Source organism: Pinus tabuliformis, chromosome Q (assembly GCF_031772625.1).
Source record: "Pinus tabuliformis cultivar Carrire ecotype Pingquan chromosome Q, CPIR1, whole genome shotgun sequence".
NCBI lineage: Eukaryota > Viridiplantae > Streptophyta > Pinopsida > Pinales > Pinaceae > Pinus > Pinus tabuliformis.
In genome coordinates, this window is record NC_142296.1 from 1,222,016,072 (window position 1) to 1,222,030,352 (window position 14,281).

Consider the following 14,281-nt stretch of genomic DNA (forward strand, 5'->3'; position numbering starts at 1 on the left):
ACTTGGCAATGTCAATTCATTCTTATTGCTTCTTGCTATGTATCTTCATGAGAATGATATTCTATCCACCTTCAAATGGCTTAGATATGAGGTGACTTTAGTGTCATAAGGTATTAAGCTACGATCACAAACCGATGTCCTTGTGCATTCTCCTAATTGATCAATTTGCATCTTGAGCTACATAGGTGTCTTCTAGCATGTTCTCCTTCTCCATCTCCTTCTTCATCATTCTGCCATAGCATGATAGATTTCTTGGATATGTAATTGCCTCCTGAAAAGACAACATCAGTCTGATAAACCCCTAGTCTAAGATGTTGCATGATGATCCACTAACTGATCTAAAACCTAGTGATAGGCTGAGGGAGAGGCTTAGTAACTGTAAAATTGCGCAACTCAGGTAGTCAGGGGTTAGGCTTGAGATTTGAGACTACAAAATGTGCAATTTAGGCTGGGTTGAGCATGATGATTACATAGTTGGGGAGCTCAAAGAGATAGGATGAGGGCTTGATGATTGAAGCTGTCCACTGAACAGTGCTGGAAGGGTAAGGAGGCCAAGTGTTTGTGCAATTGCATAGTTCAGGGGCTTAAGGTATGGGATTGGGGGCTGCAACTTGTTGGCCAGATAAATCGTTCCTGTGGACAAGACCGATCTCCCTAGTATCAACATATATCTAGCAACAAGCAAGACAAGCAAATCTACCTTTCTCCAAACATATTGTGACTCATTAATAAAAACTAAAGAGGTGTTTTAGACCCTACCTTAAGTCCAATTCTAGTTTGTGGCAGCCATGCTTCAAACGTCCGAAAGAGTTTCCTTTTGAGAACCTGCAATCACAAACAAGCACACATCAAATAACACCTGCATAGCTAATATAATAAATCATATTCATCATGGTGATCAAGGAATCCATGAAATAAACCATAAAACACAGCTTATTGAGAAAAATAAACTTGATTGTATTAACTTTGAATATAGAAGAACTTTACAACCTTTGGTGCCTTGATATTGTACAAGCTCCTCCCAGGGTCCGAAACAGGAATCTCCTCTACTTTGACAAGCCTCACACTCTTCCAAATGAGATCAAAAAGGTATGTAATCTTTCCTCACAAAATCTCAATTAGGAGACTAACTTCCAGCAACATTTCACCTCAAAAATCTTCAGCTTTCAAAACCCCAAGTAACCAGCCCAATGCTTCATTTTATAGTGCAAAGGAAGGAGGTTACAGGTCCACCTATGAAGGGATATAGTCCTCCTTCAAAGGGATAAGCTCCTCACATCAAGGGGTTAGCTCCTTATGGTATGGGATGCATGAAACTTAAAGAAGCGAACTTGCCACCTCAAGATTCCTTCTAGAAGCTTCCAAAAATGACTCAAAGTGAGTTTTTAAGAATGTACTTGTGCTTTTTTTACTTTTACAGGGGTCTGCACCCATTACACAGAGACAGAGCGGTTAGGTGCACAGGGGACATGACCATTAGGTGCGGGACCACAGGTAATGCTAAGAGAAAGTGCAGAACTAGAGTTTTAGATACTTTTAAGGGCTTTCTCTTATTTTCAAGGCTTGACATGAAGAACTAAGGTTTAAGACTTGCAAAGGAGGAAAGTATGAGTGGTGATAGACTCACACTGATTGCAGAATGTCATGGTGACAATGTTTTGTGCAACACAACTATCCAATGTGTAATTTAGGCCTGGTTGGAGGGCAGGGTTACATAGTTTTGGAGCTTAGGGGTCAGGCTTGAACACTGAGACTGCGCAATGCGCAGTCCTAGGAGGCAGGAACTGCATGTTGCACAATGCCAAGAGGTAGGGTTGCTACTAAAGGGTTGAGAATGCATAATATGGAACCAAGACAATTACATAAAAGAAATTGATAATTCATAATTTTTGTGATGACAATATAAAATATTAAGGTAGGCTTCGAAATTTGGGTGTAAGAAAATTTTTTGGAGGTTTTTGTAGTAATGACAACACTTGGTGACACACTGGTAGAATTCTAGCTTCTCTGTCTAGGTTGATTCTTTTATGTAGGGTATAGTTCCTCAAGGGGTATGATTCATCGTGCAAATCACTTTGGTTTCCCCACTTACCCTGTGAATAAACATAGTTCCCTCTGTCCCTTATCGGTTGAACACAGACATAAGATCAACAATATTGCAATGTTTCAAGTTAGGTAAGGGTAGTATGGTTCACGAGCTTTAGATTTTCAAAGTATAGGTTTTCATCTCTAGCGTTTCTCCACTACTAGTAGGCTTGGACAATACCCCAACAAAGTCACTACAGGAACATAAACATTGCTCCGCTGTTAGTGAGCATGGACAATACCCCAGTGGAGTTTCTTACTTCACCTCTCTGCACATGAATCCTTTCTCCTCTTTCACCTTTATTTATATATTTATATAGGACTCTGCATAGGAACTTATTCATTTTGTGGGCGAAAGAGGGATCCTGATGCAGGGTTACCCTCGCTTACACCCACAGTATGCATATACAATGCATAAGCACATCAGTTCCAAGAAATTAACTCTCTAAGGAGTCAAAATCTTCAACCATCAATGGTTAAGGCCCCCTTATTAACTCAACGGAACCATTCCTTACAATAGCCCAATGTTTCATTTCTTTCTATCAGAACTCTATCCACCCTTATTTACCTTAGTTTAAACCCATAAGCCGCACATTAGGCCTTCATAACATTGTTGCCACATATATATAAGAAACTCCTCTTTAAACTTTGGTTAATGTGGACTTAACCCATAAAACCCCCTATCGGTGCTTTATTTCTATTATAAATAGAAATACACATAAACATGCATAACTTACATTTCCACCTTTTTTAAAGCCTTGCACAGTTTCCAAGGTTTCCCCTTTATCACTGATCACAATCGGGGCTCTCCACGATCACATTAACGCACACCTCCTCTGCATCCGATATGCAATTAACCTTCCTTTTAGATTTCAAATCATATAAAAATATGCTTATAACCATATCGGGTCCGCACTCATCCATCGCCCTTCTATTGCGCTCTCCATTCAAACACTGATCAGTGATCAAATTATGACCATCGATCTAGACTCAATCTGACAATTGGACTTTCAACCAATCAAGAAAATAGAACAACGACCCTTCACCATCAAACTTCCTCCATCATATCCAACAATTAATATTGGTTTCTGGTAGACAACGAGCACGGGGATTAACCTCTCGATAAATTGGTTTCCCCTCACCACCTTTGTGCTACATGTCGAATGGTCAGTGGAATCGGGCACTCACCCTTCCATACCACTTACCATTTAGACCTCGCCCAGAATACCACTTCCATATATAAATCTGCCTTTTCACTGACTATCTTCCACGCTCTTTCACCGTGCGAAGACCGTTGATCTGTGAGATCGATGGTTCTCGTTCTTTGTTGCCTATGCCATTGATCTTCGAGATCCAATGATTCCTATGTATCAATGACTCGCCTATTCGTTCATCCCTTTGCCTTGACATTAATTCATTCCTCAGTGTTTTTCCTGTCAGTTCGGGTTTTTCTTTAGGGTTTCGGCCTTCCGCTTCCACTGCGCAACTTCCTCTAAGCTTAACTCCTCTGCGAGTTCTCACTTCTCTCCCTCTCAAAATCTCCACTCTAATTCTCCAATTGGTTTCAAATATGCATTATGATTCCTTTGAATCATTCTCTCCTCCACGTAGTTCTACAGAACTCTGCCTGCAACCTCTATTACAGAATACACAATTTTCACATAATTCAGTCATTTAATATCCATTCACACATGTATGCAGTTCTGGAATACACCTTTATATACATGAATATAAACAATTGATTACATATCGAGACCCTATGTCTCACGGGCCTAATCTTCAATATCAGTGGCCTCCTCCCCTTTACTCTTCCAGTAGGCTTATATTTATACCAGAAAGGTTTTGTTGAACTAATTCTGGTTCAAATCCTAGATCTACTGAACTGACTCCTAGATGTCCTCTATGTCCACTTCTAACTTCAATTAATTCCTAAGAACTCTCTCTAGTTCCTTGAATCATGAAACTACCTTTAGAGTTATAATTGGCTTCTAACTCTCTTGTCATTATTAACCACTCATGTTCTCCTTTATTCGAGAGCATTTACAAACATCCTCACACATCTAATTAATTCCTATTCTAATCACTTAAAAGCCTAAATATTACTTTAATTTGAGACTTAGGAAACAAAATTCCTTAAAACACATGACCCCCCCATGTCTACTAATATACAATGATTTTCCTTGGGTTGAATGCTCCTGCATCAGACTCCCAAAGTAGAAAATATTCATGATCTCCTGATCATGTGTCTTCATGTGTTGATAGGAAACCACTAGGGTCCCAAACTTTAGTTTGTAACTGTTTGAAATCTCTACACCTTTTTTGTTGTTGTATGTCTGCTATTTTCTATTTCATCTTGCTCTCCTTGTCAATCAGGTTCAAATTCTGATTGATCATGTTTCCTGCTGCTATCATTTTCCTCCCTATGGCCTATTTCATCATTACTTTCCATAATTCTTCAATCTCCATCTCTAGTACATCCTTGGACTGGTATATACTTTGCCACTTACTTTTGTCTCTTTCTCTTTGTTTTAGGTTGTTGCTGCTATCCACCAACTCTTCAATCAACTGTTCTTCACTCTTTCTCTCACTATTACTTGTTCTATTATTCTTGTTGCCTCCCTTTCATCCTTACCCTCTTTCATGATTATTTTTGTCTGCACTGAATCAGGACTTTCCATCATTCTCTCTAGCAATTGAGCATCTTTGTTCCATGGATTGAATTCTTCCATAGAATATTCTTCTTTAATCTTTATTTGGCTGCTTGTCGGTGCCAAATTTCCTTTAGCATTTGCAACAAAACTTGCACTCACAAAACACTTGTTAAAATAAAAAACATAAGGCTTTTGTGCCTTATCTTCCTTTGGCAACAATTTAGTTTGCTACTTTGTCTCTTTCTTCTCTATCAGCACATCAGTATGCTATTTTTAATTCTGAAAAGAATTCATGAGACTGTCAACTAGTCTCTCCCCCACATCATCTGCTCTAATGATGTCTTCCTACTCTTGTCCACTGTAGTGAACTCCTTCTGCAATCACATTGTCATACTCTGAATTTTCCAGCAAATATTCCAACAATGCAATATCTTTGTGATACTTCATAAGTACTTCATCATCACTTATAATTCCTGCATTTATAAACAAATTATCAATTTGAAAATCACAAGGTTCAATAGTCTCAATTGTTGCTTCACTTATCAGCTCTTCAGACTGAATTTCATCTCCTTCTTTCACAAGAATTTCTTCTTGTATTGTCACAGTTTCAAATATCAATGCATTATTAAGTTCTTTCTGCTGCAATAAATCATTGCTTCTCTCGTTTAAGAGACATTCTCCATCCTCCTTTACTTTAGAGTCTTTATCTTCTGAAAGATACTCTTCCATACTTCTGATAGTTTCAAAAGATTGCTCATCCTCTGCAAAACACTCCTTTGTTAGTGTTCCTTCTCCCAAGGTTAAATCCTTTGCATAGGGTTCTTCCTTCTTAACATCTTTCAATAGATGTCCTTCTTTCTTACTGACTGTCTCAATAGTTTCCATGGCTATTTCCACTGTGCCTATCATCATAGTGAATTGATGATCCTTTACTATGTTTTCAGCTAACATAGTCTCTTCTTCAAGTTTGCCTTTAATCTCTTGTTATTTACCTTCTCCAAGAGCTATCCTTGTCTCACCATCTGCATTAATATTCTCCTTCATTTGTTCTGCATCCATAGACAAACTATCAATCTTAAAAACATAAGACCCTGTGGTCCCACTTGATGTTTCAGCCATCATATCTCTTTGTTGTTCTAAATCCTTCATATGATTCAGAAATTCTTCGATGGTCTCCTCTTCAATCTCCTCAAGCCCTTCACTTGGTTGCTTGATATCTTTCCCCAACTGTATATGAGACCTATCTATCTCATCTTCTTCTAGAACATAATTTAGATTCTGCTTGTCTTCTTCCTCCTTTATGAAAATACCAGCAAATTGTCCTTCTTTACATGTTTCACCTGCAGACATACACAAATTGTCAGATTTAAAACCATGTGACCCTTTGGCCTCACTTGAATTTTTAGTCTTCAAGTCTTCATCTTCTCTCAAAACTTCACCTTGTTTTACTTCACAAATGGACACTTCCATTTTCATTTCTAACTTAGCTTCTTTGAGTTCTTCCATCAGCCACCTTACTTTCCTCTATTGTAGCCTTCTTTGCAACTTATGCCACTTCACTGGCTTCTTCCTCAAGACCCAACCTAGTCTCTGGCTTTCCTCAAGTATTCTCCTTAATGCATCAAGTTGTTCTTTTAACTCTGCAATATCTTTGTCAATTTCCTCTTGACTCATCCTCTTGTCATTTGCCTTGGCATCCTCTTTCTTCATCTTTCTTTTGTTGTGGTCTTCCTCAGAACCTCTACTATGACTATCAGTAGCCATCTTCTTCTTCTCTATCTTCATGAGCTCCCCACTCACTCACTATGAGGTGCATTAAATCCTATACAACAACAAGTCTTCCTTGTTGCAACTTACCTCGCCAAGATTTCCTCTGTACTTGGTCTTTTGGCAAGCCCTTGGTTCTCTATCTCTGGAACCTCCTTTGAGCACTTCTCTCTGCTCCTTCTAGGCTTCAACTCATCTGCACTTCTCAAGAACACAACTATCCTCTTGTATTTCAATCACAATGAAATACTTGGTTCTGACCACTGCTTCTTTCACTTAGAAAGTCTTACCAGCTTCCTTCATCCCTTAGCAATTCTACCCACATGCTCTGTGGAATTTCCTTTGTGATATGCAACAATCCTTCTACAGTAAGAAGTCTCCTTCTTGCTACATATGCCTCACTGATCTTCTCTCCCTTGAGCTCAGTCTTTTAGCATCTTTCTAGTTCTTTCCTTTGGAATCAATTTAGCACTCCTTGCTCTAGATTGCTACAACCTTCACACCTTCTAATGTTGTCACCTGCATATCAATGTATAAACAAACATTCTCAAATCAAAACAGAACATATCACCACACCTTCAAGATCTCAGCATGATCTTATTCCACCATTCCACCTGTACCTTGAATGGACTGTCCTCTGTTTCTTGCATCTGCAAGTTCTGCTACACATCACCTCTGTGTGTCTACTTTCTGTCAGATTCTAATCTGATCCTTCCTTGCCTACATAAACATCTTTGATACATAACTTTATTCTCAATTCTTTCACATAGAATTTCTTTGTTCTGTTTTAACACCAATTGTTTCAATTACAATTCTTCTCTGATACCAAATGATGTAGGGTTACCCCCGCTTACACCCACAGTATGCATATATAATGCATAAGCACATCAGTTCTAGGAAATTAACTCTCTAAGGAGTCAAAATCTTCAACCATCAATGGTTAATGCCCCCTTATTAACTCAACAAAACCATTCCTTACAATAGCCCAGTCTTTCATTTCTTTCTATCAGAACTCTATCCACCCTTCTAAACCTTAGTTTAAACCCATAAGGCACACATTAGGTCTTCATAACATTGTTTTTGCATATATAACAAACCCCTCTTTAAACTTTGGTTAATGCAGACTTAACCCATAAAACCCCCTATCGACACTTTATTTCTATTATAAATAGAAATACACATAAACATGCATAACTTACCTTTTCTCCTTTTTTAAAGCCTTGCACAGTTTCCAAGGTTTCCCCTTTATCGTTGATCGCAATAGAACTCTCCACAGTCACATTTACACACACATCCTTCACATCCGATATGCAATTAACCTTCCTTCCAGATTTCAAATCATATAAAACTGCACTTATAACCATATCGGGTCCGCACTCATCCATCGCCCTTTCATTGCACTCTCCATTCAAACTTCGATCAACGATCAAATTATGATAGTCGATCTAGACTCAATCCGACGGTTGGAATTTCAACCGATCAACAAAATAGAACGATGACCCTTCACCGTCGATCTTCCTCCATCATATCTGATGATTAATATTGGTTTCGGGTAGACAATGAGCACGGGGATTAACACTTGATAAAGTGGTTTCCCCTCACCACCTTTGTGCTACATGTCGAATGGTGAGTGGAATCAAGTGCTCAACCTTCCATACCACTTACCATTTATACCTCGCCGAAATACCACTTCTGTGTATAAATCCACCTTTTCGCCGACTATCTTCCTTGCTCTTTCACTATGCGATGATCGTTGATCTATGAGATCGATGGTTCTCATTCTTTGTCGCCTATTGATCTTTGAGATCCAACGGTTCCTATGTATCGACGACTCACCTCTTCGTTCATCCCTTTGCCTTGACTTTAATTCATTCCTCAGTGTTTTTCCTGTGGGTTCAGGTTTTTCTTCAGGGTTTCGACCTTCCGCTTCCGCTGCTCAACTTCCTCTGAGCTTAACTCCTCTGCGAATTCTCACTTCGCTACCTCTCCAGAGCTCCACTCTGATTCTCCAATTGGATTCAAAGACGCATTATGATTCCTCTGAATCATTCTCTCCTCTACGTAGTTCTACAGAACTCTGCCTGCAACCTCTATTACAGAATACACAATTTTCACGTAATTCAATCATTTAATATCCATTCACACATCTATGAAATTCTAGAATAAACCTTTATATACATGAATATAAACAACTGATTACATATTGAGACCCTCTATCTCACAAGCTTGATCTTCAATATCAGTGGCCTCCTCCCCTTTACTCTGCCCGTAGGCTTACATTTATACCAGAAAGGTTCTGTTGAACTAATTCTAGTTCAAATCCTAGATCTACTGAACTAACTCCTAGATGTCCTCTATGTCCACTTATAACTTCAATTAATTCCTAAGAACTCTCTCTAGTTCCTTGAATCATGAAACTACCTTTAGAGTTATAATTGGCTTCTAACTCTCTTGTCATTATTAACCACTCATGTTCTCTTTTATTCGAGAGCATTTACAAACATCTTCACACATCTAATTAATTCCTATTCTAATCACTTAAAATCCTAAATATTAGATTAATTTGAGACTTAGGAAACCAACTTCCTTAAAACACATGACCCCCCTATGTCTACTAAAATACAATGATTTTCCTTGGGTTGAATGCTCTTGCATCAGATCCTAACTTATTGAGAGTAGGAGAGGTTGTTCCTTCAGAGAAGCATGTAAGGACCTCTGATTTAGGTTTTCTCATTTATATTCTCTCCCTTTTCCTCTACTAATTGATTGGAAAAGCATGAAAACACTAAAAATAAAGAACTGTGTATGGGCATAAGGTTTCCAGAATAGACATAGGTATCATGGGTCAACAAAAAAATCTCCTTACAGAAGGATTATATTTTGTGTCGAAACATAATTGACCAAAAGATGTAACCAAAATGAAGAAGGAAAACTGAAGGTTAGCCAAATGTTGTAGTGTCACAAGAATCTTTTCAAATCAACCACACAAAGAAGCTAGAAAACACGTTCACAAATGACACATATTTACATGAACAAAAACAAAATGCAAGACCAAATAAATAAAGAAGCAAGAAAACAAACTATTTACATAGGGCAGGGTACAACCCCAAACCATCATTAAAAATATTCTTTTGAGTCTTTTCCATTAACAACAAGAGTGTTGGCCAAGCTTCTTGTGCATAGTGAACGGTTTGATTCATAGGGAATGGAACTTAGTAAGTTTGCCTTTATCCTCGTGGGATTTGTCCCACTTCAAGACTAGGTCACCCACATTGAATTCATTTTTCCTTGTAGGCTTCTTGTCGAACCACCTCTTGATATGACTTTGGTGAAGAATTTTTTCTCTTTTTCTTTCTATGTTTCTTCCTGTAGCTTGCGAAGGATGTCTATCCTACTCTGAACCAAAAAGCATGACTTGCCCCTGGGACTATTGCGAAAGTTGAAGGGAAGGAAAATAAATGTTAGGGGTAGGATGGCTTCTTTTCCATACACTAGGAAGTAGGGAGACATATTCATAGAAGATTTTGGCGTTATTTAGTCAGCCCATAGGGCATTCACCAAAGCGGAGTTCTAGTTCCTATGTTAAGAGATAATGACCTTCTTAATGATGTATATGAGATTATTATTGGTAGACTCAATAAGACCATTTCCCCGCGCATAGTAATTAGCATAATGTTTCAATACAATACCATTTTCCAATGCAAAATCATGTAACCTTAATAATGGAAAGTATGTTGCATTGTAAAAAATAAGTGAAGTTGGAACACAAAACCTGTAAATGATATTCTGTTTGAGGAAGTTGATGACTTCTTGATTATTCACTTGTCTTAGTGGAATTTCTTCTTTCCACCACGTGAGGTAATCTGTGGCAGTGAGAATATAGTGGTGCTTCTTTGATGAGTGTAGAAAAATCTCACCAATGACATCTAGGCCCCATTGTTGAAATGGTTCTTCCACATGACATGCTGTAATTGGGTGGTTGACTTCTTTCCTTGGTCGAAAAAGTTCTAACATACTAGACACTTGTGGGCATATGCGTGAGCATAGTTGAATAATGTGGGCCATTAAAAACTGGATTACATTACTTTGTGTGTTGTTGTGTCACCTACAAAGTTTCCCCAGACTGGTCCATCATGGAGATCACATAACACTTTCTCTTAATCATGTGCTTCTAAGCATCTTAGCAATAATCCATTATTGTGCTTTCTTAAAAGCACCCTGTACACCAATTGGTAAGATAATTATTTTAATATGATTGCACTATTCTATCATGTGCATAAATGAGAGGCCAAAGTGTTGTGCTCAAGATACTGGCGCACATATGCGTACCAAGAGTTAGTGATAGTAGCAGGGGAAGCTCACTCAACATTATAGATCTTGGTTTCCTGCTCCCATCCAAATGGATCATCTTTGTTACATCCACCACTTCTGCTGCTAGTCGAGATAGACCATGGACCTTGATAGTGTGAACTAGTTTAAATTCTAGATCGTACTCTCATAAACTGGTCATCCAATTTTCTCTTCTCTCATGGGGATCTTGTTGGATAAACAACAATATGACTGTTGGGTGCGGGACAAAGATAATGCAATGATTCTTCAAGAGATAGGGCCAGAATTACTTTTCTTCCATATAGACTGCATGCACTTTCTTATCAATGGTGGGATAGTTAAGTTTGGGTCCTTGTAGGATGGCTCTCATAAAATATATTTGATTCTCATTGTTTTGATCATATTTCCATGTAAGCACAATGGCAAGAGAAGTATCATAGGCGAAGGTGTAGAGTAGAAAATATTTATTGAAATTTGGGATGTATAAGGTTGGTTCTTCTGCGATAGCTTGCTTGATATGAGAAAACACATCCTTTTCCCTTTTATCCCACTTGTATATTGCATCCTTCTTTACCATCTCCTATATAGGTTTGACAATTTGAGCATAATCGAAGATGAACTTGCGGAGAAAGTTGATCTTCCCCAGGAAGGACTGCATGGATTTCTTGTTCACTAGGAATGGAATCTGTGTAATAGCTTTGACCCTTTCAGTGTCCACTTTGATCCCACTCTTCACAATGATATGGCCCAAAAGGTTTCCCTCGCACACTGCGAAAATTCTCTTCTTGGAATTAAGATATATCCTGTATTTTCAACATCACTTGAAGATCTACTTCAAGTGGTTTAGGTGGTCGGATATCTTCTTCACAAACAATGTGACATCATCAAGAGACACCACTAATCTCTAACCAATCAAACGATGAAACGTGATGTCCATCACACTTTGAAAGGTCGCACCAATATCAACTAACCCAAAAGGCATTCTTCTAAATGCGAATGTTCCCCACTTCATTCGAAAGGTAGTCTTAAGTCTGTTAGGATTCGAGAATAGAACTTGATTGTATCTAGAATAACCATCAAGAAAAGAAAATATTTTTGACCTTGATATTGTTTGTAATATCTGCTCCATCGATGGCACATGGTAGTTTTCCTTATCCGAGGTGCAATTAAGATTTCAGAAATCTATGCACAAGCGTATTTCCCCGGACTTCTTCCTTACTAGGGTAAGGACCAAATTTGACACCCAAGTTGAATGTTGCACTTTGTAGATAATCCAAGCATCCTACAACTTCCTCAACTTCTTTTGAATTAGGGGCTCAAGCATCGAGTGTACCTTTCACAACTTTTACTGAAAAGGCTTGGCCCCTTCCTTAATTGGGATGACATGCAAGATTATTCATGTGGCGTAAAAATTTTAGCTCATCATATGTCCATGAAAAAACATCTCAGTACTACTTGAATAAATGGATGAAATATTTTCACTCTTGTGGTGTGCAAAAAGTACCGATATTAGCAAACTTTATATCCTTTTTTGTTCCATGATTGATCTACTCATGCAACAACGTTGAACTGTGGGTTTTGGCATTGACTAGTCCTCTACAACAGTTCTGCAAGTCATATAAATTTTCTAATGATACCATGACCTTCGGCATGGGATTTTCTTTGTTCATCCAAGCTGCATCTTGCAATGCTTTTTTGTGCTCTTCTTCATTAATAGATACATCTTTGAATATAACAGTGTTTTCCATGAAATGCAGTATCTGTTGGTCATCATTAAAGACGTGTAAATTAGTGAGATTATTAGGAACGTATGGTTTATAAAGGATTTCAAAAGAAAAACCCTTCCTAAGAGGTGAAAACCTAGCAGCAACATTTTCTAATGCATCCGAAACTGTGTTACACATTCTAGGAGCAAATATAATGTAAAAATAATGGAATTAGGAAATTAAACGCCGTACCTCTTGTTGATAACTTTTCAAATTAGGTGATACACAGTGTATAGTATTGCGTACCTAACACATATCAATCTCTGAATCACTTAATGCTTGAAGAACTCCAACATTGAGGTTAATGGCCCTCCATAAGCCCAATATGAGTGCTTTGTATTACGTCGTGTTATTAGTGCACTCAAATTAAAATCGACTTGAGATCAAGTGTTTCCTCTATTTCAGGTTTACCAAAACACAACCAGATCTAGAGCCCTCCTGTGTCTTGGAACTGCAAAATAACAAAGTCCAAACATTATATGTACAATAACTATGCCCTACACTAGTACTACTACTATCTACTGTATAGAGGTCATTTGCCCTATTTGGAATAGGGATTTCCAACTATGTGTTTGGTGGGACTGGGGAAGGCTGAGAAAGATAGCACCCTAGTTCAGTCTCCAAGAAGAAATTCCCAAAGATCATATCTATGAAAGAAACCAGTTCGTTCTTTCCCTCGAAGGGTGTGACAGTTTTCTTCATATAAGGTTCCAAGTCTACCTGAATTTGGTTGTTCCTTCCCTTCTATAGAATCCATAGATGTGACTAGTCAGTAGCAAAATATGCCTGTAATTTGTTGGACCAGTCTCTACTCAGCAATACACCGTATGCTTCCAGGGTGTCCACAAATACTATGTTTGTGCATTGGTGAACTCGTTGATCATATCATAGGTGAATAAGCATTTCTGAGTTCACCAATAGCATGGACAAGATTCATATCCATATGAATGATTTGTGCATATGTCTTATCTCACTTTGCATTGATTTTCTTAGCTATAGGTAGTGGCATTATGTTTATAGATGCACTGAATAAACTAAGCGTTTGTGTACATTGTAATTAAAATTTTTGATGTCAATAAAAATGGAGGGCAAAGTGTGTTAGCATCTAATGTTAACGCATTAAGAACAGATTCCACAGGACCATAAAACTCACTAGATTCCTTTTGTGAAGAAGTGTTGTTACCTGAGGCAGGTTTTTCAAGAGATCGGACAAGAAGTTCCGACTGACTTGCTATCCTTGTAAGTTTGAAGAGTAAAATATTAGCATTAGATTTATTCATGTCTTTGACTATGTTATAATCAACTGTGGTAGGAATTGTTGAAGTTTGTGGAGGAGTAACTTGATCTAATACTTCCAGAATAGTAAGCTTACTTTTGAGGTTGGTAGAAGTACCTTTTGTTGTAACAATGTTTCTAGATTTGCTCTGAGTGTCTAATCTGAGTTGACAGGTGGTGTGATCTTCCTTAACAAATGTTCTTTTAATTTCTACCTCATCGAATCTTGTTCTAAAACTGATCCTTGTCTTCTCAACTTATATCAAATGTTCTACTTTTGAGCTGGGTCCTCACTCGGTGGCAGTTCTTTGACATTTTTATTTTCAATTGGGTATACACAACTGAAAATATTTACTATGTGTCTAACATTCGTAGTTTTTTTAGCTGCAATAGTTTCTTCCTTCTCTT